A 21,997-nucleotide genomic window follows, 5' to 3' on the forward strand; every position below is an offset into this window, starting at 1 on the left:
AGCGGAACCACTGCAATGCAGTACCTCCCACTCCCAACTCAGCCAGCCTTCCCAGAAGGATACCATGGTCAATGGTATCAAAAACCGCTGAGAGATCAAGGAGAATCAACAGAGTCATACTCCCCCTGTCTCTCTCCTGACAAAGGTCATCATACAGGGCAACTAAGGCTGTTTCTGTGCCAAAACCAGCCCTGAAACCCAGCTGAAATGGATCCAGATAATCGGTCTCATCCAAGAGTGTCTGGAGCTGGCCTGCAACCACTTATTCAAGGTCCTTGACCAGGAATGGAACATTTGCTACCAGCCTATAGTTATTAAGATTTTCTGGGTCAAAGGAGGGTCTCTTCAGGAGTGGTCTCACTTTCAGGCAGCCAGGCACCAGCCCCTCTCACAGAGAAGCATTAATCACTTCCTTGGCCCAGCCAGCTGTTCCCGCTAGCTTTTCTGAGCCAAGAAGGGCAAGGATCCAGAACAGAAGTGGTTGCACAAACCTCTCCAAGCACCTTGTCAACATCCTCAAGCTGTACCAACTGAAACTCATCCAAGAAATCAGGACAAGGCTGTGCTCTGGATACCTCACTGATTCACCTGCTATAACACTGGAGTCTTAAGTCCTGGTGGATGCTAAAGATTTTATCCTGGAAGTGCCAGGAAATTCATTACAGCAGGTCTCAGGTGGTTCTACCATGTCCCTGGGGCCAGAGTGTAATAGCCCCTGGACAATTCTGAAGAGCTCTGCTGGGCGGCAGATTGATGATTTCATAGTGGCAGCAAAATATTGTTTTTTTGCTGCCCTTACTGCCCCTAAATACAGCTTACCATAGGCACTTACCAGTGTATAATTGCATCCACTAGGAGTTCGCCTCCATCTGCACTCAAGCCATCTCCTATATTGTTTCATCGCTCATCCGGATTCATTAGTCTCTGGGGGTGGACCAACTTAATAGGTCCCCCACCCTTGCAGAGGGGAAAAGCCGCTGTAAGTCTAAACTTCAGCAAGCAGTGATCTGTCCATGACAGAGGGACTGATGTAAGGCCCCCCACATTCAGATCACCACTCCATGTCCAGTTGCAAAAACCAAGTCTAGAGTATGCCCTGCTACATGTGTTGGGCCAATGGCATATTGGGACAGTCCCATGGATGTCCTGGAGACCATGAAATCCTGATAAGGTGGCCTTGGCATGGATGTTGACATCCCCCAGCACCAACAGTCTGGGGGATCTCAACAGTACATCCAAGACCACCTCCGTCAGCTCAGCTAGGGAGTCTGCTGGGCAGCTGGGTGGGCGGTACACCAATAGGATCCCCAGTCTGTCCTGCTGACCCAACACAAGGTGCAAACACTCCAGACCAGTAGTCACATGGACAGAGTGCTTGCAGAGGGAGATGGAGCTCCTATAGACCACAGCAACCCCCCTCTCCCTGACCCTCAGGTCTACCCTGATGCTGGACCAGGTACCCTGGTGGACATAGCTGGGAGAGACTGACTCACCCCTGCTCACCCACCCAGGTCTCGGTTATACATGCCAGATCGGCTGCCTCATCCACAGTTAAGACGTGAATGAGGGAGATGTTATTATGCACTGATCTGATGTTTAGGAGCAGCATCCGGAGGCCTGAGAGCTGGCTGATAGGGCAACCAACAAACCTGTGGGTGTGGGGAAGACTGGAACAAGGCACAGCCATTAACTGCCTGGGCTGCATTCCCCTTACCTGGCAAGTCCTCCTCACAACACCATATCTCCCTCGACCCATCACTACACTAATTGGGGGCCCCTCAAATCTCCCCACTTGGCTCTGAGTCCTCTCTCCCAGGCACATGACTCAAGACCCACAAAAGGCAGGCAAAGCAGGAGCCACCTCAGCCAGCCGGCTTATGTATCCCCTCCAGAGAAGTGACAGATGGAAGAAATCAGCAACAGCTGGCTGAGTACCTGGTCCTGGTCCTGCAAAGCGTGACACCTGCCAAGCAGAAGTCCAACAGGAAAAGGGTGGTGGTGGTGGTAGCCGAGCAGCAGCAGCAAGCAAGCAGGCAGGCAGGCAGGCAGGCAGAAGCAGCAAAAAGCTCTCCTTCCCTTGATGGTGGTGTTCCCCTTCCTCCTGCAGGCACTGAGTCTTTTACCTATCTTAAGCATGATTGTATGGGAGTAAATACCATTGAACTCTATAAGCATGCAAATGATCAAACCTGCCCTCCCATCCCCTTCCTTTGCCCCCTCCAATATGCTCCTTCCCTTTCCCCTCCCCTTTCTCCTCCTCCTCCCCCATGGTCAGTTTTTCATATCCTAACCATGATTGCATAAGAGTAAATCCCATTGAACCCAATAAGCATGCAAATAATCAAACCTACTTTCCCCCTCCTTCCCCTCTCCTCTCCCTTCCTCCTTCCCCCCTCTCCCTTCTTCCTCCTCCCCTGCCCACTCCAGCTGTCCCTCCCTCCCCCTGGTCAGTTTTACCTATCCTAAGCATGATTGCATGGGAGTAAATCACACTGAATTCAATAAACATGAAAATGATCAAACCTGTCCTCCCCCCCGCCTGCTCCCATCCCAGTCCTCTCCTCTGCCTTTCCTCCCCTCCCTCCTCCTCCTCCTCCCCTCCCCATCCCCTGTGGTCAGTTTCACCTATCCTAAACATGATTGCAGGGGAGTAAATCCCACTGAACTCAATAAGCATGAAAATGATCAATCCGTTCTCAGCAAACTTGCACAGGATCCCATTTCTTACCTCCTGGATTAAAAAGCAGGGAAATTCACTAATAGGCAAAAAAGACCTTGTGATTTAAGAACGTACTTATAGCACACAGATATTTCTATCAAGCTTTAAAAAGCAGGGAAATTGGGCAGCTATAGTGAATGCACCAGGGGAGCAGGACACCTGACCTCCTCTCTGGGATATTGGATTGCCTTACCAAGTTGTCAAAATGCAAACACAATTTGGGTTGGTCTTTCACAGTCCAATCCACTTGCTGTGTAGCTTGGAAGAATTTGGTAACATGTGACTTTGAGCATATGGGGAATGGTGGCAACACCTGCAATCAGCCCAAATAACAGAAAGAATAGGAAGTGGATTGGACTGTGAAAGACCAACCCAAATTGTGTTTGCATTTTGACAAATGTGTAGGACAGTCCAATATCTCAGAGAGGTCAGGTCTCCTGCTCCCAATCTGAACAGGTTGGTTCATGACAGATGCTCTTGGAGGTCACTGATGCATAGCGTTGCCATGGGTTGCAGTCGACTTGGAAGCACATAACAACAACAAAGTGAATTTCTATATTGTAGTCTGGTGTAGATGTGACATACAAGTAGCTGGCCTCAGCCAGTACACAAATTGTGTATGCATGCTTTAGAAAGAACTTGGCCTTAGACAGTAAGCCAATGGCTAAACAGTTAAACAGCCTGTGCTTACTGGCCGTAGCCAGAACATACAATGCTAACAAGCATATAGCTGGCTTTATAATGATTAAAGCAGCACATAGTTGGCTTTTCTCTTTATCTCTTTTAGGTATCCATACATTTAACAAAGAGTGTCCATTTACAATATATTTGTACACTTTGCCATATTTTCTTCTCTTCCAGGTATTTAAAGGGGAGGAGCTGCCTGAGGCAGCACCTCACGCACACCTTGGCATTGCACTTAGCATCACAGTTAGAGTCTGGAATCCATCGCCCGCCAAGAAAAATCATTGCAGCAAGTGCAGTAGAGAGACAGGCGAATGTACAAGTTGTTGTGATTGAAAGCCTGCCCTTCTTTAGGGTGAATATTTGATACTTGAATGGTTTTTGTTCTTCAGTTGTGAGATGAGGGAAGTGTTATTGCCAACTGTGTTGGAAAAGTGTTTTCTATACCCCCAGGGTAAGAGCCTGGTGGGCATAATTTCTGCCTCCTTGAGTGAGAGACAAGGGGGAATGTTTGGCATGAATGATGTATTTATAATGTGTGTTTGCATTACTTGGCTGTATGTAGAATAGAGTGGTTCTCATGGTGGTTCTCATGGTATGGATATGTGAGTATGATGTTTTTAGGATGCGAGGTTGAATTATGTGAGTGCTTGTAGAGTGTGATTTGAGGTGTGCTAAAATAGTAAGCTTGAGTGCGTTGGTTTAGAATGTTGATATGTTTACGAATGTGCTGATCTTGTAAGGGTGTGTTTGAGTAAACTAAATGATCTTTTTTCAACTGTAGTTAGATGAAATTCTGTTATAAAGGGGGCTGGCTGTTTTAATTGTTTTGCTTTTTATTATACTGTGATTAAGAAATGTGCTGATTTGTTTAATCTGTTATGTTTAAAAATAAGCTTGGTTTAACTGTTTTTTCCCTTGAAGCTCATGGAATATTCTGTTGAGTCTACTATGTTTGTTCTGATTTTTTCCTTATATTTCTTGTACTTAATTTTATATGCAATGTTTATATTATATGTTGATACTAAATTTATTTATTTATTTTATTAATTTTATTCAGCTTATATCCCGCCCGACTAGCAAACAGCTCTCTGGGCGGCAAACATAGAAACATATACAATAATAAAATTACAAGATCAATATAACAAATATAAAAGTACATCATCTAAAATACCAATTACAACATTTACATAAATAACTTAGATTAAAATGCCTCAGAGAAGAGAAAAGTTTTAACCTGGCGCCGAAAAGATAATAGTGTCGGCGCCAGGCGTACCTCCTCGGGGAGACTATTCCACAATTCGGGGGCCACCACTGAGAAGGCCCTAGATCTTGTTACTACCCTCCGGGCCTCCCTATGGGTCGGGACCCGGAGGAGGGCCTTCGTAGTAGACCGTAGTGTACGAGCCGGTTCATAACGGGAGAGGCGTTCCTGCAGGTATCGTGGTCCTGCACTGTATAAGGCTTTATAGGTTAATACCAACACTTTGAATCTGGCCCGGTAGCATATTGGAAGCCAGTGCAGGCGAGCCAGAACAGGTGTTATATGCTCAGACCGCTTAGTTCTTGTTAGCAGTCTGGCCGCCGTATTTTGCACTAGCTGTAGCTTCCAAACCGTCTTCAGAGGTAGCCCTACGTAGAGCGCGTTGCAGTAGTCCAAACGTGAGGTTACCAGAGCATGAACCACTGATGTAAGGTCCTCCTTACTCAGATAGGGACATAGCTGGGCTACCAACCGAAGTTGGTAAAACGCATTCCGTGCCACCGAGGCTACATGGGCCTCGAGTGATAGGGAAGAGTCTAAAATGACTCCCAAACTACGAACCTGATCCTTTAGGGGGAGTGTAACCCCGTCCAGGACAGGGTATATATCCACCATCTGACCAGAGAAACCATCCACCAGCAGCATCTCAGTCTTATCCGGATTGAGTCTCAGTTTGTTAGTTCTCATCCAGTCCATTGTCGCGTCCAGACAATGGTTCAGCACATCGACCGCCTCACCTGAAGAAGATGAAAAGGAGAAGTAGAGCTGCGTGTCATCAGCGTACTGATGACAACACATTCCAAAACTCCGGATGACTGCACCCAATGGCTTCATATAGATATTAAAGAGCATGGGAGACAAGACCGAACCCTGCGGGACCCCATATTGGAGAACCCACGGGGTCGAGCAATGTTCCCCAAGTATTATCTTCTGGAGACGGCCCACCAAGTAGGAGCGGAACCACTGCCAAGCAGTGCCTCCAACACCCAACTCCGCAAGTCTCTCCAGAAGGATACCATGGTCGATGGTATCAAAAGCCGCTGAGAGATCAAGGAGAATCAACAGAGTTACACTCCCTCTGTCTCTCTCCCGATATAGGTCATCACACAGGGCGACCAAGGCCATCTCAGTGCCAAAACCAGGTCTGAAACCCGACTGAAATGGATCTAGATAATCGGTTTCATCCAATAGCGCCTGGAGCTGGTCAGCAACCACTCGTTCCAAGACCTTGCCCAAGAATGGAACATTTGCCACTGGTCTATAGTTGTTAAAGTCCTCTGGGTCCAAGGAAGGTTTTTTCAGGAGTGGTCTTACTGCCGCCTCCTTCAGACAACCAGGGACCACTCCCTCTCGTAAAGAGGCGTTTATCACTTCCCTGGCCCAGCCAACTGTTCCATCCCTGCTAGCTTTTATAAGCCAAGAGGGGCAAGGATCAAGTACCAAAGTGGTTGCACGTACCTGTCCAAGCACCTTGTCCACGTCCTCGAACTGAACCGACTGAAACTCATCCAACAAAACATGACTAGACTGTGTTCCAGACACCTCATTAGGACTAACTGTCATAAAATGGGAATCTAGGTCCTGACGAATGCATAAGATCTTATGCTGGAAGTGCTTAGCAAACTCATTACAGCGGGCTACCGATGTATCTACCATGTCCTGTGGGCCAGGGTGGAGTAGCCCTCGGACAACTCTAAAAAGCTCCGCTGGGCGGGAGAGAGATGACTTAATAGTGGCGGCGAAATGTTGTTTCTTCGCCGCCCTCACCGCACCTACATACCGCTTGGTAGAAGCACAAACCATCGCATAATTGCATTCGTCGGGAGTTCGTCTCCAACTCCGCTCAAGCCGTCTCCTATCTTGCTTCATCGCTCTCAGCTCCGGAGTATACCAAGGAGCTGTATGAGCTCTACAAAGGAGAGGGCGCGCAGGAGCGATCGTGTCCACTGCCCGGGTCATCTCTGCATTCCACAGATTAGCCAGGGCTTCAACAGGTGCGCCAGTCCTATCAGCCAGAAAATCCCCCAGAGCCCTTTGAAAAGCATCAGGATTCATTAGTCTCCGGGGGTGGACCATTTTAATAGGTCCCCCACCCTTGCAGAGGGAAAAGGCCACTGAAAGTCTAAACTTCAGCAAGCAATGATCTGACCATGACAAAGGGAGAGATGTAAGACTCCCCACATCCAGATTACTATCCCCATGTCCAGTAGTAAAAACAAGGTCGAGAGTATGCCCCGATGTATGTGTTGGGCCACTAACACATTGAGACAGCCCCATGGTTGTCATGGCGTCCATGAAGTCCTGAGCCGCCCCAGACAAAGAAGCCTTGGCATGGATGTTGACATCCCCCAGTACTAATAGTCTGGGGGATCTCAACAATACCTCCGAGACCACTTCCGTCAGCTCAGTTAGGGAAGCCATTGGGCAGCAAGGTGGGCGGTACACCAAAAGAATTCCCAGTCTGTCCCTCTGGCCCAACACAAGGTGCAAACACTCCAGACCCGTAACTGCATGGACATGGTGCTTGGTGAGTGAGATGGAACTCTTATAGACCACAGCAACCCCACCTCCCCGACCCTCAGATGTCCCATGATGCTGAACCAAATACCCCGGTGGGCAGAGCTGGGAGAGACTAACTCCACCCTGCTCGCTTACCCAGGTCTCGGATATGCTTGCCAGATCTAAAGAGGATGTATTGTTCAGTTAATTGTATTTTATTGATTGTGGGTTTTTGTATCTGCTGTTTTAAGATGTTTTGACCAATGTTGCACACCGCTTAGAGTTTTATTTAAATATAAATGGTATATAAATGGTCTAAATAGTAATAGTAATAGTAATAATAATGATGATGATGATGATGATGTACCTGTCTCCAGCCTCCATTAATCAGCTGAGTAGCAGCAAGCTTAGCATTGGACCATGTCCATAGGAGGACTGCTAGAAAAACAGCTTTGCTCTGGCTCTTTTACAAGCCAGTCTCTAGGCCTGCACACAAGGTAGGGGCTTGCCGAAGAGTTGACAAGTTTAATTCCTGTTGCCTAAAAGCATGACAATGTGTGAGATGTAAACTTTTAAAAAGATCTCACTTCCGCATTTTCTCTCCTCTCCCTCTTGGCTGTCTTCCCAGACTCAGCAGTAGTCTTGAACAACTGTGTGAACAAAGTGAGGCTGGAGTTCACCCAGTCTTCAGGAAGGGAGGAAAGAGTGGAGAGTGAAAAAAAAGTTAATCCTTACAGCAGTTGCTAAGATTGCAAGCAGCTACGCTGTGCTTCCAGTATGGGTTTTTTTTAATGCAAAATAAACTCCTGTCTCCCAATATTTACACATTTTATTCAACCTTGGAGACCTCAAAAGGACCAAATGTAAGGAAATTCATAGGAAGGCTACAACCATCAGTTCCCTCACATCCAAAACCTCAGGTTTATGTGGTTAGTCCCATCATTTGTCATGCAGTGCCTTTGCTTTAATATCCTTTTCCTTGCCCAGCACATGCCTGATATTGATCATAATTTTGCCAATGCTCTATCCCAGAATCAGAGAGGGTGATTTAAACAGCTGACACCAGGGGCCAGAGCCTGGCTGGAGGTTGTTCCACCGGTACTGTGGGAGCATGGAGACTTGAAGCAGTAACAGCTATAAGGCTGTCACTGGCACCAGTACATATTCCAGCTACCATAGAGCAGGTAGGGATCTTCAGGAGTTTAGGGATGCCTGGAGATATCAACAGTTTTGCCCCATATCCGTAGACCGCCTTCTGGAGTTCTCCATGGAATGCAGAAATAAAGGCCTTGGGGCCAGAACAATATGAGGTAAACTCTTGGGTTGGTCCTTTCTGTCCAAGCCATAGGGTTTTTCTAGTACCTACAGTGACTTTTGCATCTTGCACATGCTGGAGGGTTGAGCTAAGGAGTACCCCCTTATCCCAGATACACAGCAGCGCTTCTACTCAGACCATTTATTTATGTATTTACATTTATACTTTTTTCATCATAGAAACACAAAGTGGCATACATGTGGTTCCCAGGTGGTCTCTCATGCAGGCACTGACCAGACCCAGACCTGCTTAGCTTCAGCAAGGTGGTGGCCTCGTGCCTTCAGACCATGAGCCTGCCACTTGTGCAACCACCTGTGCACTGGTGCCTTTGAAGTTTCCCTTTTTCATGCCGCAGCCCTCACCTTATTTTTTGGTACATTTCAGGTAGGAAAAGTTGTTGCTTCATCAAAGGTTGATGTGTATTTTAGGGTCTTTTTGGTTTCTGACCTTAACTGTAATGTTGGTTAGGCTTACCTCTGCCCCCATTTCTCTCAGACTGACCAGCGGCGCTGGGGCAAGACTATTATGCTGTCACATTCTTGTGAGGCTTAATTTGTCCAGTCATGGCTTTGCAGAGTTTCCCTGAAGCTGGAGGCACTAAGCCTGGTTATCTTTTTCCTCACTATAATGGTTCCCCCCTTACCAAATTTCAATTCTGGTCAGTTACCAGAGTAGTCTTGGCCTGGGTTTAGATCCTTGTTCCTTTGATATGCACTTGTTTCAGATCAGGGCTGCCTCCTCAGCAGCCCATTTAGGTTTTTCTGATGAAAGGCTTTGGGCAGTGGGCAGAGCTTTTACCTATGGCCTTTCAGTAGGTCAGAGGGCTCAGATATATAACCATTTCACCAGTTTGTTTTGTTTTGACAGGTTGCTGGACAGGGGCAGAGTGATATTCTGTGTCGCTATAGCATAATCTTCTGGGCCATTCACAGAGTGGCAAAAACATGTTTTGGCATCCAACTGGGCTTCAGTCAGTGGGCCACAGTGCAGTAGCTTGGTTGCTTTCAGATGTGTTGGGATCGGTTCCATCTTGCATTGTTCCAGCAAGGTTTGGTGCTGGAGATCCTACACATTCTGGTCATTCACCTTGATGGGAATGACTTAGGACTGTTGATGGGCAAAGCCCTTAGTTGGCAGGCCTGCTAGGATTTTATGATTAAGTAGCAGTGCTGGCCTTCTGTCTGCATTGTTTGGTCAGATGTTTTACCTCACAGGGTTTGGTATTGTGAGGGTGATCCCAGGGGCATCAACCAAGCTCAGAAAAAAGTTAACTGGGAAATCTGTCTGACCCAACTTGAGAGGGTGGTTCACTACCTGGACATTATGCATTTTAGGGTTGAGTTGTATCGGCCCGATGGCATTTGCCTGACTGATACAGGTAACAGCATTTTTCTACATGACCTGCATATGTGCCTGTGAGATATTGTTCTTGGCAGTGGGAAAAAGGGAGACTAAATTGGTAGGAAGGTGCAGGAAGGGTACAGGTAAGGTCATCAGCCATATTTTAGGGTGATAAGTGGCCCTCAACTCCTGTAGCTCATGGCTATAGGACTCAAGGACAGGATACGGACCACATTTGGGGCCAACTTATCTCATCTGCCTGGAGCTATAGGATTCTGAAGGAAGGCGATGATGCAGGTGGTCCTTCCTACTTAACTTTATGGTGTGGCTTGGGGAAGGGGTAGGCTAAATTGCTTGCCCTTCCTCCTGGCAGGATTTGGTTGCTTGAATAGCTGCAGACATTGCCTGATACGTATAGTTAATTCCCACACTAAGCCTTTCATCTGCAGGTTTTTGGTAAATATTAATAAATGTGGCCCATAGTCCAACACAGCTACGTGTGTGTGTGTTTATTTCAGCTGTCAGCCATGATGGTTAAAACTTTAGACTAGAATACTTTGCTACAAATGCAAGAAATAAGGGAGCATGCCAAAGGCTCTTTACTAAGTTTTGTGTATTCCTCTTTAAAGTATCTACTATCTCATGAGGACATGGTTTATCATTAGATTGCTTCCAATATTAGTCCTGCTCAGAGTAGATCCACCGAAAAAAATGAACATAACTAACTTGGATCCATTGATTTAAATGAGTCTATGCTGAATATAACTTAGTTAGATACAATCTATTGCTTTAAAATGATGTAGAGGAAGTATTTTGGCTCTCCTATGATGCTTACTTAGAATAAATTCCCATTGATGAAATGGGATCATTCACTGTAGGAAGTTTGTTGAATTTCAGTGTGTTGAATTGCATCCAAGTTATATTTCCTCAACAGCTATTCCGAAAAATCAGTGGTCATCATAACTCACCACTATTTTAGAGTCCCTGGATTTCAGTAGGACTTAAGCGTGTACAACTCCACAATCCATTTCAGCCAAGATGTTTATTGAGTCAATGACAAAGTACTACATTCCTTTTTTAATGTCATGTCAGTCTCCCAATCCATGATGATCCTAATTCCCATTAATAACTTTATTACTATTTATTTATGGTAAATTTGTTGCAAACTGAGATTCCCACAGAAACTGTGATTAAAACAGATAACTACATTATCATAAAACCCAACAAAAACTACTGTAAAATGGATGAAGTATTCATCAGCACCGTGGATTACAGTAACATGCATATGCACTAATGCAATGCTTTCAGCAATACAACATCTGCTCTTTTATTCACATTTTAGATGTAACACATTTATTTCATAAGAAATTACACTACATTCATTCCAACTGCTTAATGCTATGAAATAGGAATAAGGGTGTTTTTTTCTTCCACTGATATTTAGCCTTGATTTATATTATTTTGATGCTGAGACAATTCCAACAGTTTATCTAATAAGATGGTAAACTGGCTTCCCAAAGACCAGCTTTCAATGGTCAGGGGCCTCCCACCCCTTGCTTATACCCTATCCTCATTGTATCCTGTCACCAACAAATTTTACCTGCTGTCTGCTTTTCTATATCTTACTGGGCAACCTACTGTTGAAAACACACTAAAACCACTTGGCCAAACCCCCTTGGCAAGCTTTAATAAGCCAAGAAGGGCAAGGATCTAGAGGACACATTGCTGGCCGCATTGTCACAAGCACCTTGTCCACATCATCAGGCTGCATCAACTGAAACCAATCCCAAGAAGTTGCAGCCGATGTTGCACTGGACACCTCACTGGTGACTACACTAGATGTGGATGGGGCATCAAGATTGCTATGGAGGCAAGCAACTTTACCCTCAAAGTGCCTTGCAAACAATTCACAGTGGGCCTCTGAAGGATCTAAAACTCCATTTCCTGGAGTTGATATCAACAGACGCCTGACAATACGGAAAAGCTGCACTGGATGGCTACTTGAGGATATGATGGTGGCAGAGACATGGGCCTTCTCGCTGCCCTCACCGCCACACAGTAGGCATGGTTGTGGTGTTTTACTTGTTCCTGATCAGCCTCACAGCACGTTATGAAGAACTAGAAAAAGAGCCCATGCTGTTAGTCTGCAAATTGGTTTATACTGATGAATATTTTGCAATGCATTCTAACTAGTGATAAGGCAGATAAATATGGGGAGATGAGGGCTGGACCCTAATTTCATGGATTTCTCGTATGGATCCATTTAGTGACAGCCTTTGACCTCTGGGAAATACAGGGTGAGCCAAAATCAATCCATTTCTCTCCCCCAAACCTCCAAGGACATAGTGACAGTGAGGAGGGCTCAAAGCTGGTGCTAGGAAAGAAAGTGGTTGAAGACTTGTTGGTGGGTGAAAAAATAAAGTACTTTTCTGGATTCTAACCCAGTGTAGAAATCATGAGGACATCATGATTGCCTTGTATTTGAAGGGAACATGATGAATCACCAATATTTATATTCTAAGTCAAGGAATACAAACTTTGAGTGACATCTCCAATCAGGTTTTGGGGCCTTTCAAAGAAAAACAGATCAATTTCATTTGCTGCTTGCTTATGTTTGTGATACATAAGGCATGAAGCCAGGGCTATGTGGATTTATTATTGTTGTTATTTAAATATTTACTTATTTAATAGCCTGCATCTTCAGCACACAAATTTCCCAGAATGGCTACCAAAACTATAAAAACACTACATATTTTTTTTAACGAAAGCCAGTAAAATGACAAATAGCAAACACAATGGCAAAAATGGGAAATAAAACCAAACAATTTGTAGATAAATAAAGGCAAGCTAAAAAAAATACACAAGTACACAAAACAAACTGGCTCTGATTTTCTCCTAGGGAGCCATGGTTTAGTTTTAAGTTGCATAGTCACAGTCAATTCATCTAAGTTCAGGATCCAAATCTGGGCTCTCTGGGTCAACCCAAAGTACATCTCACCTGTCATAACAATCACCAATTCTTTTTCTTTTGCAGTGGATAAAGCAAAATGATGGAGGAAAGCATGCAGACAGATAAGGAGAAGTGTTGTGGGGGGCAGAGAAGCAGAAATATGGGCAGAAATAGTAAAACATTTCATTTCATTTCAAATAGTAAAACATTATAAGTGGTTCCCTTGTAGCAATTTGGGTTTAAAGTTGAATCCTGGGTCTGAAAAGGTTAACATCTCCTCACTGCATCTTCATTTCATATATTATATAGCAGAAGACGCCATGTATATTCAGTTTATATCATTTCTTGTTCAATAATGTGTGGGTAGTATGAATACTTTGGCAATCTGTCGACGGTACATAACAAAGTGACATAGAGTCGTATTATGTCTCTATATATTTAGACTAAATGTACACATATTTGCATAAGCTTTTGCAAAGCGACAGTTGGAATGATGAGAGTCTAATCTAGTTCACAATATGTATACATAAAATGTACCACATTCCAAGTATCAAATCAACCAAAGAATCATCGTTACTAAAGAGAACGAAAACCGAACATCATCATCTCCGTGATGGTGGCCATGTAAGTCTGAGAGACTCCACAGCATGGACAGGCTGATCAAATGAAAGAATATGGTTTTGCATGCCAAATCAAAAGAGAGGAGGAGGGGAACTAAGAGCAGGAATATAATGTATGCACATGAATCCTAACAAACAAACATTATTAAGGTGAGGCCTAAGCTGGCCCTCTTTCTGGAATGTTCTGGGACCAGAGAAAAGAGGAGTAAATAATTCAGAAAATGCAGCTAGAGACCTGTGTCCCTATTACTGATCTCCTTACCTATTTTGTCATGGGACTTGAATCTCTTTTACTAGAAGCCCTCTGGGAGTTGATCTTAAAGTTACACTAACCACACTACATTTTGTTGCATTCAAGAGAAATGAGGCAAAATCTCACTTATACTGAATGTTAGAGGCATCTTCTTGCTGTGCAGGTTGGCCTAGGGGGTTCCCTGTTCTTTCATTCTCAGAGGAGAGCAAGATCTCCCTCCAGCATTGCCTGAAACACATGAAGAATGTATGCTCTATACAATTATTTCCAGGGCCCAATTTGCTATCCCTTTTACAACATTTAAAACTTATATAAACTAGGGATGGGAGAAAAATTCAAATCAGATAATATTTATAGGTGAAACTAACAAATTTGAACTTTCCCAAGCAATATAAGAACCAAAACATAGCCATCTTTTTAAATTCACACTTCCTGAATTTTATGTTGCAGTTCTCCATGCAAGTTATGTGTACAAAAATGCATATGTTAGAGGAAAGTGGGCATAAAAATGAATTTATTAGTGAAAATAGTATACTAAAATGTTTTATATTAGGAGAAATTGCTTGCAAAAAGGTGTACATTAGTCAAAACTGAATACAAAAATGTGCTTGTTCAGAGAAATGTGCACTAAAATGCTGAAGAATTTTGATGAGGATTTTTTTTTAATTGCAAATTGTTGCAGAACTATGGAGAATTGAATTGAAAAATGAAAAATGAGAAACTGATAGAACTGAAATTGACAGATCCTTCCACCTCTAATTGTAACATGATCTCCTTCTTGCTCCCAATGAGGATTACTGATTTCATATTGTCAAAGGGTTTGATCCTCTCAGAATAAAAATCACCTTTTTTATTCCCCAAAGCACTGAAGTATGTGCTATGTTTACCTCTCCTGCTTTGTTTGAAAATAAGGAATATCAGTACTTTTTTTAGTGTATCACTGAAAAGGATTTTGATTTAGAAGCTCATTTTCAAGAGCAAAATGCTAGTTCTGCCTTTGAAAAGTTATCCATCTTGAATACATGCTTTTGTGAGCTGCTAAACTATGGCTTGCTGGGCTGAAGCCTTGGCAGAAAGACAGATCAAGCCCTATAGCCCTAAGAGGTTACACTTTTATTTCTTGCAAATAAATCAGCAAGTGCAGTACACATTTTGCAAAAGATTCCAAATAGTTTCCAAGTAGACGTATGCAATGTTTACGGCAGGCACAATCTGTAACTTGTTCTATTGCTGTAGTATGTGTCACACATTTCTACACATACATAAACTAGAGATTTTCAACAATATGTAACAGAGGGTCTTTTTAAATTAAGCATAGGGGTGAAGCATTTCAATTCCTTTTCAGGGGGAAGGGCCATAGCTCAGTGCTAGAGCATCTTTGCTTGCAGAGCACGTCTGGTCCCCAACATCTCCAGGTAGGGCTGGCAATGTTCCTCTGTCTGAAACCTTGGAGAGCCACTTCCAGTCATTGCAGACAGTATTGAGCTAGATGGAACAATAATCTGACTCGATATAAGGCAGCTTCCTATGTTTTTGTATCCAGTTCTCCAAACTACAACGCACATTTTCATAAGTTGTGCTATCTGCCAGCACTGTACATAGGATACGGCAAATAAGCAACATTATGGTGTCAACAAAAGTGGTGCAGTCTACTTTAGAAATTCAAAATCTTCAGCAACATGGCATACATGGTGTATTTGATTTTCAAATATTGCTCCCTGCAGCTCCTGTTTTGTATTTAAATATTCGCCGTTGGTACTTTCTGGTTTAGTGAGCATATCTATTGATAGATTAAGCTAGGAAGGCTAGAAAGGTGCTTATCTCTCCTTCCGTATCATGTAGGCTCTTAGAGAGGCTTCATGTGCTGACAACATGCACATACATAGAAATGCGTAAGAATAAAGCTAATGGACTATATTTTAACTGATGCTCACAGAAGAAGTATGTTTCACCACTGTGAAAGCCAGAACCTCTTTTTTATGCCTTGCACACTGAAAATGGACAGAAAATCTTATAATCAAAAGTTCAGAGTGGATTATTCATCATGGAACAAAGATATTGGTCAGAAAACAATAAACCTGTATTTCGTTTGGCAGTCTTGAAATCATTAAAAAAGATCAGACTGATGGTTGTTTATGCGTTCCTTTGAGCTTGTTAAAGGTATCCAAGCAGAATGCCACGAGACTCTATTTTTGAAGTGCAAGCAAACATATAATGAATTTCAGAAGATATATAGATCTGAAGCAAACAATTTGTAAAGGCAGAATCCTAATTCATTTCTTGTGCAAATCACTTACTTATGCTTCTTGGGGTTCTCTCACTGCAAGCACTCCAAGGATTACACTGTTAGTTGAGAGAGGTGTCCCCAGTCTTTTGCCACCTATAGAATGTCTGAGGAGGAAAACTGTGAAACCATCAGTCATTGTCTTGGATATAAATTATTGTGCACCATTACACCTGCATCTGACTGACTGCTGATAGATGTGGATATTAACTAGAAGTGGCACTTTCTAAGTAAATACTTCTCTCACAATGAAGCAAATAAGAAAGCATAGACATTTTACAGGTTTAATCCCAAAACTAGCCAAGCTTCATGTCTGTCTGTTTATCTATCTGCTAAACACACACACACACACACTTCTGATTTTAACTACAGATGAAACTGTATGTGTTATTTATTATTTAATATAATTTTCCTACCCCCAAAAAATGTTTATGGTTAAGGCATTCGCTGCCACTTGATCCTGTCAACTAGAATTCCAGGGATTGAACTTGGGAACCTCTTGATGTGAACCAAATTATATCCTGCTTTTCTTTTATTTGCCTGGTCTGTTAATAAAAAATTAGGACTGAGGAGGTCTAGTGGAGAACTACACTTTTGGAAAGCTGGTGGAAAGTGTGATTTGGGATAGAAGAAGCTGAGGGGAGTGTGGTTTTCCCAAAATTCCATACAGATACTTGTAGCTGTAGCTGCTGTAACATCCCTTATGTTAAGGGATGTCTTTTATTTGCTGAGCATCAATATAACATTCAATGGTATAGAATAGACAGAGCTTAATTCCTTTAAGCCATGTTTTGGCAGAAACATATAAAATTCCTATGTTGTTAGGAGCACTGTCAGACCACTGATCCACCGATCTTACTGATCCATTATCTACACTGACTGGTAGCATTGCTCCAGATTTTGAGTCAGGAGCTTTTCCCGATCCTACTTGTAGATTGAACCAGGGACCTTTTGCATGCAAAGCATGTGAGTGTACTGAACTATGGCCCTTGGCTGCACAATGAATAGTAAATCAGACAATGAATAGTAGTATCTAATGCAGAGTGACTTTCCCTTGCCAATGAAAAGCCCTCATAAATCTGAGACTGGGATCAGTATCATAGCTCAGGGGGCACAGTTTACACTTGGATGGAAGCTGTGACAGATATTAATCACAGAAAAAAGGGAGACAGTGAATTCTCACAAGATTTGTGCTGTCTGCATTATCAGGATCTTCTCCAGACTACATGTATCTGTATACGGTCCTAATTATTTTACTGGAATGGTGCACATAATTTTAACTGGGCTACAATTGTTCTAGGAATCCTGTATTGTATACACCAGCACTGTGACACTAGCAGAAATCTATGACCGACCTATCCAAGAATTTTGACATGAAATATATGGTGTGAGCTGGATGGGACCACTTCATATAATTACTCGTCAGAGCATTCCTTTTTCCAATATTGTTCCCAGTTGCCTTCATAAATGAGACATGAATAACTCCATACAGCAAAGTCACTTTGCAGATAGTCTGCTAGAAAAATTACTCCACTGTAAAACTTTAACTTAAATCTATCTTTTGCTGCTTTCCTGGATTAACACAAGGACTTTTGACTTATTGAACGCATTAGACTACAGTGCTAGGAGACTGGTTATTTTTTGTATTCCTTCTTTTTATAAATGAATTCCTGTGATGATTTGGAAGAATACAGCTTTAAAATGAAAATGATTTATAGCAAACACGGTACTGGAAAATGCAAAGACTGATTAGAGAGTTAACATTCTTTCTGGAATTTCTGAGAAAAAGGCTATTTTCGAATACAGTTTAAAGGTACATTCTAGGAATATCCTCACAGTTCAGACATTCTCATTTCAAGAATAAATAGCAGTTGCATATAAAAGATCAGAGGGCTCATATTTTATAATGTTGAATTATATGAATATGCCTCATCAGAAAATCTTATTTTTTCCACATGCCATTTGTTTGATGCCCCATGGTGAGAACACTGGGCACCATTCAAACTCAGTTTGTACCAATTCATATGTAGTAGCTTTCTAGGCTTAGATGTCTTGGTCTAGCCAGTTGACACACAGAGAATGTCCTCATCAGCAGCAGTTGTTCTATCAGCTGTGTTGGAGAAGTATCAGACTTGACTTATTCCTTGACAAAATGCAGATTAGTGTTTTGGTAATTTTCTATTAGGGCTATATACGTTTGCATAATTTGATTAAGGTGATGATGACAAGGATCTTTTTTTTTTAAAATACAAAATTATTACTACTTACTTCTTGTTATTTCCACACAGGGCAGATTTTCTACTCTACCACCAGTCTCTAGTAAAAAAATATTGCCACTGTTGTTCCAATCAGGCCCCCAAAAGAGAAATTCTTATCCTCTTGGTGGTCCTCATTACAGAAAAACATGAATATTTTGCAGACAATTGTGTTTTTTCATTCATAATAATGCTGTCAGAGAGAGAAAATAAATTAGTGGTCATAATGAAATTACAGGACAGGAAGAGATGATTCCTCACCTCCAAAAGTAAAACATCTTTGTGTTCACTACAAGGATACCTTAATAAAATTACAGGGACCAAACCCATCAAATGTTATGCATTGTTGGGGGGGGGAAACTTTATGCAGACATTAAAATTTTCTCTGCCTGCTTTCTCTTTGTTTGTAAGGTATTGGCTTTTTTTCAGCAGGGCTTCAGCATGACTGACTACCTCTTAAGTGTGGGCCCAAAATGTTCAACTTCTGTTCAAAGAATATGACTCTTCAAATTCATTCCTTAATATTGGAAGGTTACAGCAGAGGTAGGCAACCTGGGGTGCTCCAGATGTTGTTGGATTCTAACTCCCATCAAACCCAGCACTGACAGCATGGTCAATGGTGCAATATGTTATACTTTCTTATGTATGTGACTGTGTATAGATTGAAAATGTCAGTTCTGCAGACAGAGTTCTGAAAAGCCTGAAAAATCAGTGCTGTAGAGATTGAGTAATATATGTAATATCCCAAAACAATGTAAAGCAGTATTCATTAAATCAGCTCAATAGCTCTTTTCCAATGTCTCTAATTGTTCTAATTATATTTTAATTACATTGAACAAGCTATGTCTTTAACTATTCTTTAGGCTATATCAGGGGATAGGGAATGTGGTCTTGCAGATGTTGTTGGACTACAACTCCCATCATCCCTGACCACTGTCAATTGGCCTCCAACAACATCTGGAGGACCACAGGTTTCTCATCCTGGCTAGACCTATGTGTAATTGTGGAAATACTCCTCTTACTTCAGTAAATATGAACCTAGAGATTTGTTCTTATATAGAGTTTGTTGAGGTTTCTGGCCCAAAGGCACAATTTTGGCTACTTTGAATGATCAGTACTGCTATAGAAAGATGTCAGAATTCTGAACTGTGGGGACAAATATATATTATTATTATTAATAGGACATGAACAGCTTGTCAGCTGCCAGATTCATGGTTCTGAATGGATTCAAAACGATCACTTTTGGGGCACAATCTGTTTAAAGGAAACAACAAGAGAAGAGTTATTTGAGACTGAATTTTGGGTGAGGATTGGATCAAAAGAGGCTCAACCTCCTTGCAAATATTAGAGGGGATTTTTCTAAGTTTTGTAATGGGGGCTTACTGGTGAGCAGCAGCACTTTTTTATTATTTTTTGAACAATATTTTTCCACTGTAGCAAATGGCAGTAAACTCTTACCAGTAGCAGTCATATTTTTCCACAGTGCCCAGTTGTAATGGCTCCTCATCATGAGACAGTGGCTGTACTTGCACATAGTGGTAAGCCATAAAATGTGATGTAAGCCATAAACCAAATGGGTTGGTCAATTGGGGGGTCCAGCATCTTGTTCTCACAGTGGTCAACATGATGCCCATGGAAATCGCACAAGCAGAGCTTAAGTGCAAGTGTACTCTCCCCACCTGCAATTTCCAGCAATTGGTATTCAGAGGTGTAGTGGATGCAGAACATAAACCATTGTGGCTAATAGCCATTTATAGCCTTATCCTCCATGAATTTGTTTAATCCTCTTTTAAAGCCATCCAAGGACACCACTATATCTTATCAGAGTGAATTCCATAGTTTAACCATTTACTGTATGAAGAAATACTTTCTTTTGTCTGTCCTGAATCTTCAAATATTCAGCTTCATTAGATGTCCCTGAATTCTATCAATTTTCTCCATACCGTGCTTCGTTGTATACAACTCTTTCATTTCAGAAGTAAACAACCATGTTTCATTGATCAGCCTATCTAAATTGCATTCCCAAACCTGTTAGATCAGCATTCAAAACATTCTCATAAAAACTACAGTCAAAATGTTAGTCAGTCAAGGTAAGAACAGATGTTTTCTTCTGAAAATGCTTTATCAACACCAGCATGGCTGCTGGTTTTCTGGACTCTTAAAGATATATGGCCATTTTTTGAGTATCAATAGTCTGCTTGACTTTTTAAGGGCATGGACCCCTGATCCAACAGTGCATACAACACTCCTAGCCTGTAAAAGAAGCCCTGATCAGCTGTTTGACAGAGAGAAAGGGATCAAAATCCCCAACAATTCCAAAACAATTTGAGCACTTGCCTTAACTGTCACAACTGATGCTACCATTTTCATTTCTAGGATGGGTTTGTGTAGGTTACACCTGATGGAATTGCTGAGACAGCCCTGTTCACATCAACAGATGCCCCACCCACATAACTATACTCTGCATACTAACAGTGTAGTTTTTAAAGCCCCTGGGGGGAGGGGAAGGAGCATAGAAGATATTTGGGTCCCCAGGTAACTGAAGATGGGGTATATATAAAGAAGAATAAAATAAATAAAATCTCCAGCAACATTTTATGGACATCTTAGTGAGCTAAGAGAATATTGATATTGTCCTAGACTTAAGCTACTTCAGTTTGAAAACATTCCTTTGATGTTTCATGAATATTCACTAGTTCATGGACAAATGCAACAGTAAAATCAGATTACTTTCTCTGCCTGTCTTGATAGTATGATTTGCTGACAACTGCCTTCCTACCTGGCCATAAAGCATCTAGCATAATTTTGACATTGTGCACATAATAAATCATAATAGTGCCTCCACAGAATTTCCTCTGCGTGGTAAGAAATAGCTCCTCCCAAGCTATTTCTTGCCAGCATGTTTTCTACTTCATTTACATGCATAATATCTTACCACATGTTATCTTGGGCTAGTTTGAACAAATTACTGGAAATCTTCCGAACTATAAAACAGGAGGTCCCCCCACCACCATTGTTGATGTTTGATACAAAAAAGAATCAAGAGATGATTCCCCATCTAGGTTCATATTAATCATTCTGATATAAACAAAACTATTCCCATTTATTCCAGTTCAGGATATGCTCCATGATAACTACATTATTTTGATAACTATAAAAGAAAGAAAATTGCTGCATAGATAATGCTTCCCATGGCAGGGGATAGTGAATTTTGTAGTGTAGTGGTTAAAGTATTAGGCTAGGACTTGGGGAAGACCCACAATGAAATCCCTTCTCAATCATGAAGCTTGCTTGGGCCAATCACTAACTTTGTGAGGATAAATTCAGGTGAGAAGAGCACAGTATGCCACCTTGAGCTCCTTGAAGGAAAGATGATATAAATGTAATCAGTAGTAGTAGTGGTAGTAGCTGTTACGATTATGTTATTATTATGGCTTATGTGAAGGAATTGGACTTTTTATGTAAAAATGTATATACTTCTTGAATGCAAAGGTCTCTAAGTGGTTTACAAAAATTTTGAAATTATCAATAAAACAGTTAAAAACAAGTAAATAAAAACATACTTAAAAGAATTAAAACAGCAATTAACTAAAACATTTGAAACATCAACATCTATGTGCATGAATAGGTTTGCCTAAAGAAAAAAGTTTTAACCAGGCACCAAAAGGAATAAAGCATAGGTACGTGCCTAATGTCAAGAGGTAGGGAGTTCCAAAGCGTAGGTGCTGCCACACTAAAAGAATGATTTCTTACAAGTGTGGAATGAACACTGCCTATTTTAGTAACACTTTGAACTTGGCCAGGTAACAAACT

This window comes from Rhineura floridana, chromosome 8 (assembly GCF_030035675.1).
Source record: "Rhineura floridana isolate rRhiFlo1 chromosome 8, rRhiFlo1.hap2, whole genome shotgun sequence".
In the NCBI taxonomy this organism is placed as follows: domain Eukaryota; kingdom Metazoa; phylum Chordata; class Lepidosauria; order Squamata; family Rhineuridae; genus Rhineura; species Rhineura floridana.